We start from the raw sequence: 7,500 nt of genomic DNA on the forward strand, positions 1-7,500 counted from the left end.
CCAGCCCGTCCCTCTCTCTCTCCCTCCCCCCTCTCTCTCCCCCTAGCCCCTCCATCTCTCTCTCTCCCCCACCCTCTCTCTCTCTCTCTCACGATCGCCCCCCCCCCTCTCTCTCTCTCTCTCTCTCTCAACGTCCCCTCTCTCCTCCCCTTTTTTTTCTTATTGGAAAGCCAAGAACAAGCGAAGACAAATCACCACCCTTGCAGTGAAGCATCACCTTGTTCTGACGAAGCACTGACTCAGCATCACGAGGAACTGGGTGGGGTGGGGCGGGGCGGGGAGGGGTGCGGTGGGAGGAGAGGGGTGGAGGTGAACGGGTGGGGGTGGGGGAGTCAGGTAGCAGAGCATGTGACTGGCGTGACGTCAGTGGGTCGTTGGACGTATCTCGGGGATCGATACCCCGTCAAGGACGATGTGTGTTGTGTTCGTTCTTTTGTTTAGCGTCTTTTCACTATCAGTGATATTAGACGTTAAAAAAAAATAATAATAAAAAAAATTTAAAAAAAATTAAAGGGGTGGGGTGGGGTGGGGTGGGGTGGGTGCATGGGGTATAACTAACATGCTATTACATTTAACAGTAACAATTCAATAATAATAATTATAATAATCAGAAACCATTAACACAATTCTGAAGTGCATTAAAGGAATGTAGAAATAGGGCTATGAACTAATGCCTGTGAAAGTTCGACCATAAGAACCTCGTCAGAAATAACTTTACAAAAATCATCTGCAGAATTATTATTCTCTTTGAAATACTTGGGCAAGAAGGTACGTAACTGCTGGCAGTGAAACAAACAATGATGCAAGCTGAACTGCTTACCACAGATGCATGTAACATTTTTACTATACTTTATCTTCAGCGCATCAAGTTTTATACGGAAGAAAGTAGAGGTTATTAATCTTGTATAGCAAGCTGATGGATTCGGTATCTTTTCTTTAATAATATTCTCGGGGAATAATGTTCCTTTATGGTTTAAAAACTTTAACTTCCATCGGTTATGAAATCGACCCCATGCTGATTTTTCTAACAAAGTGTATGCCTCTTTTACGGAGAGACGGACATGGATTTTTGTCGATTGTTCTGAATCTTGCGCTCCTCTTTTAGCTGCTTTATCAACAGTTTCATTGCCAAGAATGCCCACATGAGAAGGCACCCAACAAAAACTTACCTCAGTCCCTTTAATCCTTAAACAATGTACCAAATGATTTGCCTCAATAACTAAGTCAGGTCTTGTTTCAAGGCTGAATAGTTCTAGAGCATAAAGTACTGATTTGGAATCAACAAAGAATGCTATTTTCGAGAAAACTATTTGATGGCTCACTAAGTAGTTCAGAGCTTGTATAATAGCAATTAGCTCAGCTGTGAATATGGAAAGGTGTTTTCCAATAAAGTAAGATTTTTCAACTTTAAAGGCAGGAATATAGAAAGCCGCACCAGCGTTTTTGTCATCAAGAACAGATCCATCTGTAAATACATGGAGATGATTCTGATATTTTTCTGTTATATGAATTCTGGCAGTACTTGTCGTGATATTGATGTTTTCTTCCTTTTTTGTTTCAGAATAAGTGATATCAAAATCCGCTTTCAACATTTCCCAAAAAGGAACAGGAGAATGATGTGGTTTTGCAGCTAACTCTTTCATGTTAACTTCAGATTCTTTTAACAGATTTGAAATGTAAGTTGCAACTGTTTCTTGTGAAGAGATGGCTTTAGCTCTTTTAGGAAAATCAATGTCTGATCTTACTGTCAGTTCATCAGCAATGAAATTTTTTGTCATTGAAGTGTACCTCACAGCGAATTTTGCTGTTGCTAACTCACGATGTTCATTTAAGGGAAGAATTCCGGCTGTTTTGTATGTTTCCTGATTGGATGCATGAGAGGGCACTCCGAGGGCAATTTTGATAGCCTTACAGTCTACACTTTGAATCTTTTGTAATAGATATTTAGGTGCACTGAAAAATATTTCTTGTGCATAGGTTATCTTAGATCTTACAAGGGCCATGGCAAGATGAATCAATGTTTTTGTATCCATTCCCCAGGGTAAGCGGCTTATAATTTTCAGAAAATTGATACATTTCCTTGCCTTTGTTAAGATGTAATCAAAGTGAATGTTCCATGTCAGCTTTGAAGTAAGATAAACGCCTAAAAACTTCACTACCTGTTTATAATCAATGACGTCACCAAGTAATTTAAAAATGGGTGTGCTAGATGGGTTACCACCTGAATTAAACAACATCATACATGTTTTTTCAGTCGACAAAGCTAGACCATTGTCAAACATATAGTTACCAATGTTATCGAGATCAGACTGATACAAACGACGTATATAATTCTGTGCTCTTTGTGGGGTTGACTTTTTTAGATTGACACCCATCCACATACATATATCATCAGCATACTGTACTAAAACTACACGATTTGACAATGCCTTTGGTAGATCCTGAATAAGAATATTAAAGAGAATAGGGGCTATAACTGAGCCCTGTGGAATTCCCATGTCAAGTTTATGTGGCAAAGAATAATGTGTTCCCACCCTTGCTTGAATAATTCTATTAGATAAAAAAACTTTTAATATACTCATAGAGATTACCAGATATTCCAACTGATTTCAGTTTGAATAAAAGACGTTTGTGCCAAACCTGATCGTAGGCTTTTTTTACGTCAAAAAACGTTGCGAGGACACTTTTTCTGCGGGCAAACTGATGTTTTATTTGAGTTGTAATCTTTACTAGGTGTTCGACCGTTGATCTTCCTTTTCTAAATCCAGCCTGGTTCACTGGAATGATATTGTATTTTTCGCAGTAAGTTATAATTCTAAACAGGACTATTTTTTCCATCAATTTACAGACATGCGAGGTCAAAGCAATAGGCCTGTAACTATTTTTATTACGTTTAGGTTTTCCTGCTTTTAAAACCGGTACAACTATTGATGTTTTCCATATCTGTGGTACAGTTCCAGATGTCCAACATTTCTGATATATTTTGTGTAGGAAAACGATACAATTTTTTGGGATGTGTTTTAGCATCACATTCGATAGTGCATCGATTCCAACTGAACTTTTTTTATTGCCAAGGGAAGCTATAGCGGTTTGTAACTCCTCATATGTAATAGGAGAATTAAACCACAAGTCATTTTGCGGAATGGGATCACTGTATAAAGCACTATTTTCTTCCCTGGCTCTGTGTGTTTTACACTCAGGTGATAAGCCTTCGTATTTGCTATTTTTCGCAAACATTTCAACAAAGATTTCTGCCTTTTCCTGATCTGATAGAAACTTGTTTTGTGAGTCATTTGATATTGGGCAACTTGGTAACTTTATTCCATTTTTCATTTCTTTCATTTTTGTCCAAACTTTATTAAAGTCTTTATGATCTGAAATTTCTTGTGAACAAAATGATGACCAATGATCTTTTTTAGCTTGGGCTACAGTCATATTACTCTGAGTGTTTGCTTTCTTCATTTCTTTGTGGTTTGGGGGCTTACTGTCCGCGAGGTAGTTCTTAAATGTTTCTTTCTTGTAACTAACTGCCTTTTCACATGCATCATTCCACCAGACATTGCCTGAACGGTAACCTGACTTCACAGCCTTTACTTTTGGTATCGACATATCAGCTGCTGATAACACAGCTTCTGTAAAATTTGAATACATTACATCTACACTCTCATTCTCAAGTTTTTCAAAATCGTTAGAGGTAAGAATGTTTTGAAATAAATCCCAATTTGCATTTTTATATTTATATTTTGGAATTATGTCGACGTTATTATCAGGCTGATTATCATCATCAGCGATTGTAATGATGATAGGCACATGGTCGCTTCCCAATGTGTCTTTATGTGTTTCCCAGGTACATGATGGGACTAGCTCCGGGGATATTAGTGTCAGGTCAATTGCTGTTGGTCTGTGTTTTGAGACGTCAGGAATTCTAGTAACACTACCATCATTCATAAGATAAAAGGGGCTGTCTGTGATGTTTTCTATTAACCGATTGCTTGTTACAGTTTTACAGTCCTTTTCCCAGAATGGAGCGTGAGCATTGAAATCACCAGCTATTACCCATTTACCAGGCTGTTGTTCTTGTAATGTTCTAAGCCACTCAGTATTTCGATCGTTTGGACCTTTCGGAAGATAAACGGAAAGTACGTTAAGAATTAGCTTGTTGCTAAATTTTACTGTAGCTGCACAAGAGTGTATGTCAAAGCTTGCAATAGATTTTAAAACAGGAGACTCACATAGATTATACTGTAATTCCCTAAGTATATAAATAGCAGTACTTATCTTCTTGCCCTCGTTCCCAGTTTCATATACTGGTGGAAAATAATAATTTGGAAGTTTGGGAAGCTTACATGCACTGATATTAAGTGACTGCAGAATCAAAACATCACACTTACTTGATGCTAGAAAATGTTTCAAATAGGCCAGGTTAGATAGAATAGATCTGCAGTTCCACTGGAGCAGCCTAATTTGCAATTGCGTTTGTTTTTTCATTACTGATTATCTTTCCTATCAGATAGGCAAATAATGTTATCAATACTATGAATAAATCAAACTGTATGATGGTGAAAATAAACCGTAAATTAAAGGAAACGGGAAACAAAAATAATAGTCTAAATATTGTCAACAAAAAATGCACTTGCAAACGGCAGGAAGAAAGGTCACTCAGCAAAACAAGAATATCGCTCAGCACAAAAGTTTATCAGTGCCAGGCAGAAGTTGACGCAAATGTTAATAAAACACTGGCCAGTCCATCAGTGCGTCGTAAGGATTGTACCAGCCGTGATGAAAGGGGGCGGGGTTCTGGTGATGGTGGAACCTGGCTCTGCGTGTTGATTTCTTCGGTGTTTCCCAGAGAAGATCTCGAACATGTCTCCCGATGTTTCCTGCGAGGATGCTGGCTCCTCTGCCGTTGGGGTGGACAGCGTCTCTGAGGGCGTTGGTCTTGAGGTTGTCGTTCTTTATAAATGATATGTTTTTTTCGTCAAACAGTTCCGAAGCCACCATTGCGTTGAACAGTTGTCTCTTGACCTCCAGTTTTGAATCTTTGACGGTGGTTGCTGAACTTACGATGAACTTTGTTGTTGGATTTTTCTTTGCAGTGTCTTTCAATGTTGAGGTAAAGAAATTACTGACTTCTGTTGTATCTTTTGATCTTAAGTCGTTGATGCCACAATGAATGACAACAGCTTCAGGCTTTTTCTCTGTGGTGGTGACAGCTTGAAGTAAATTTCTGGTTTCAGACACTGTGTGGGATTTTTGCATGGAGGCTTTGAAGTGGTATGATCTGCCCAGTCTGTTTTCCTGCACACGGTTGAGCACGGAATCATGGAGAATTATTACCTTGGGTAATTCCCCGTTTTCTTCTTTCTGCGCAGAGCATGTAATTCCAGACTTTGTACTTTTTACGTCATCCATCGTCTTTTCGTCACAAGACGTCACCGATTTTTCAACTTCTTTTTTCTTCTTTTGAAGGGCAGTTTTGTCTTGGTGGCTTGCTCGTTTTTTGTCTGCTGCCGGGTTCTCAGGTGAGGGAACTCTGGCCACGTCGGCGTAGGTAGGTGTAGGGCTGGGGCTAAGACTGGGGCTTTCAGTTTGTGTTGCCTGTGTTGTCATGGAAACAGGTTCCATTCTGCAACGTTTTGTTGGCTCCTGTTGTCCCCGTACAGTTGCTTCCAGGGAAGAGACACGATCACACAAAACCATTATTATTTTTCTTAGATCCATGATCGTGTCGGACATCTCGGGAATGGAACTGAGATTGCTCGTGGGTCTTGTAGTCGTGGAACTCGTGTCGGTGGGATTAGACAACCGCTTTGTACGTTCAGTACTCCCAGACTCGCTTCGCAAAACCTTCACGGACTCACCGGTTTTAAGGAGGAGTCCGGTCGCCTCATTGTTCTGAGCGGTTTTACTGTGTGCAGCTGCAACTGGTTTCCCGCTCGATTTTCTTGTTCTCATGTCTGCAAAACGTCTGCGACAACTTCGTACCGCGAAGAAATTATCTGCTGAGTGTAGTCTCTGCCATTTTGTCACGTCGTTTCTGTGTGTTGTGTGTGTGTGTGTGTGTGTGTGTTGTGTTGTGCTGTGCTGTGCTGTGCTGTGTTGTGTGGGTGGGTGGGTGGGGTAAGGAGGTGGGAGGGAGAGGGCACGTAGGAAGAAAGGAAAGAGATAAACAGTGATGTAGCAGATCAGCTGATCTCTCTCTCTCTCTCCTTTCTGAAGGCGTTGTCATTCTGCCCGTCTGTCTGTCTGTCTCTCCCTCCCCCCCCCCCCCCCCCCCCCCCCCATCCACCCTCCTCTCTCTCTCTCTCTCTCTCTCTCTCTCTCTCTCTCCTTTCTGAAGGCGTTGTCCTTCTGCCCGTCTGTCTGTCTCTCCCTTCCCCCCCCCCCCTCTCTCTCTCTCTCTCTCTCTCTCTCTCTCTCTTTGTGTGAAGCGAAAGCCGATTTGGTAAACAATATTATTTACATTTACAGTAATGTTCGATGCCGCTACGGAAAAAGTGGGGGGCGGGGGGGGGGGGGGGGGGGGTGGGGGGGGGGGAGAGAGACTGCACTCAACACTTCTTTTCTTAACAATAATTCTACCCCGGGTCTCAACCAGGCCCGAGAAATACAGACACCTGCAGTGCAGCGTTGAAAATGAGAGCTGCACGCTAGCAACAACAACAACAACAACATCAACACACACACTCTTCCATGAAGCAATGTTGATTTCTAATTAATAATAACAATCATAGATACGATAATAATCCAAATAATATTAATAATATCATTTATGTTCAGTCTGATATCATCATCTTAGATGAACAGACTGAAAAGACGTGGAAAGAGCTCTCTGATAACCTCCGTTATTCCGATTCCCTCGCATCTTTTAAATCTCGTCTCAAAACTCACTTTTTCCCTCAGCAATAAGTTCAATTGTGGCAGGTCCACTTCCTTTGCGTTAGCTGTGCTTGACTATGTGTGTATACATATACATGTGTACATAACTACATGCATGTATATGAATGTGTTATATGAATGTGTATTGTGTGTGCGTGTGTTTATGTAAATTTGTGCCTGCCCGTGTGTGCGTATGTGTTAGGGTAGCTGTTAGATACACATGTATGTTAAAATGTATGTTTGCAGTGTGTGTGTGTGTGTGTGTGTGTGTAGTCAAATTTTGGTGTGTGTATGTAACATAGATATAATGTTTTATGTTAACAAAAGCGTTTTTGTAAAGCACCTGGAGCAGATTTCTGGATAGTGTGCTATATGGATAGTGTGCTATATAAGTATCCATTATGATTATTATTATTATTATTAAAATAAATACACGAACGATCCCATGAAGCACAGGATGGCATCCTCCCGGCCATGTGGTCCCAGTCCTCCCCAGGCAGGCTGGCCCATGATCTGGTCAGCTGTGGATGAGGGTCGGGCCCCGGGCTGAGATTTCCCACGGTTAGATTCGTTTGACGGGTGCAATATGTATGTATATACTTCAAGCGTGATGGGGGGGGG

The 7,500-nt window shown here is 41.0% G+C and overlaps 1 long non-coding RNA gene across 1 annotated transcript in view; it reads left to right on the forward strand.

The window, feature by feature from the left end:
- LOC143275714 (uncharacterized) overlaps positions 1-7,500 on the forward strand; it is a 20,658-nt gene that overhangs the window by 7,510 nt on the left and 5,648 nt on the right. The gene's annotated exons all lie outside the window — the stretch shown is intronic.

The sequence above is a fragment of the Babylonia areolata genome, chromosome 31 (genome assembly GCF_041734735.1).
Source record: "Babylonia areolata isolate BAREFJ2019XMU chromosome 31, ASM4173473v1, whole genome shotgun sequence".
Taxonomy (NCBI): Eukaryota; Metazoa; Mollusca; class Gastropoda; order Neogastropoda; family Buccinidae; genus Babylonia; species Babylonia areolata.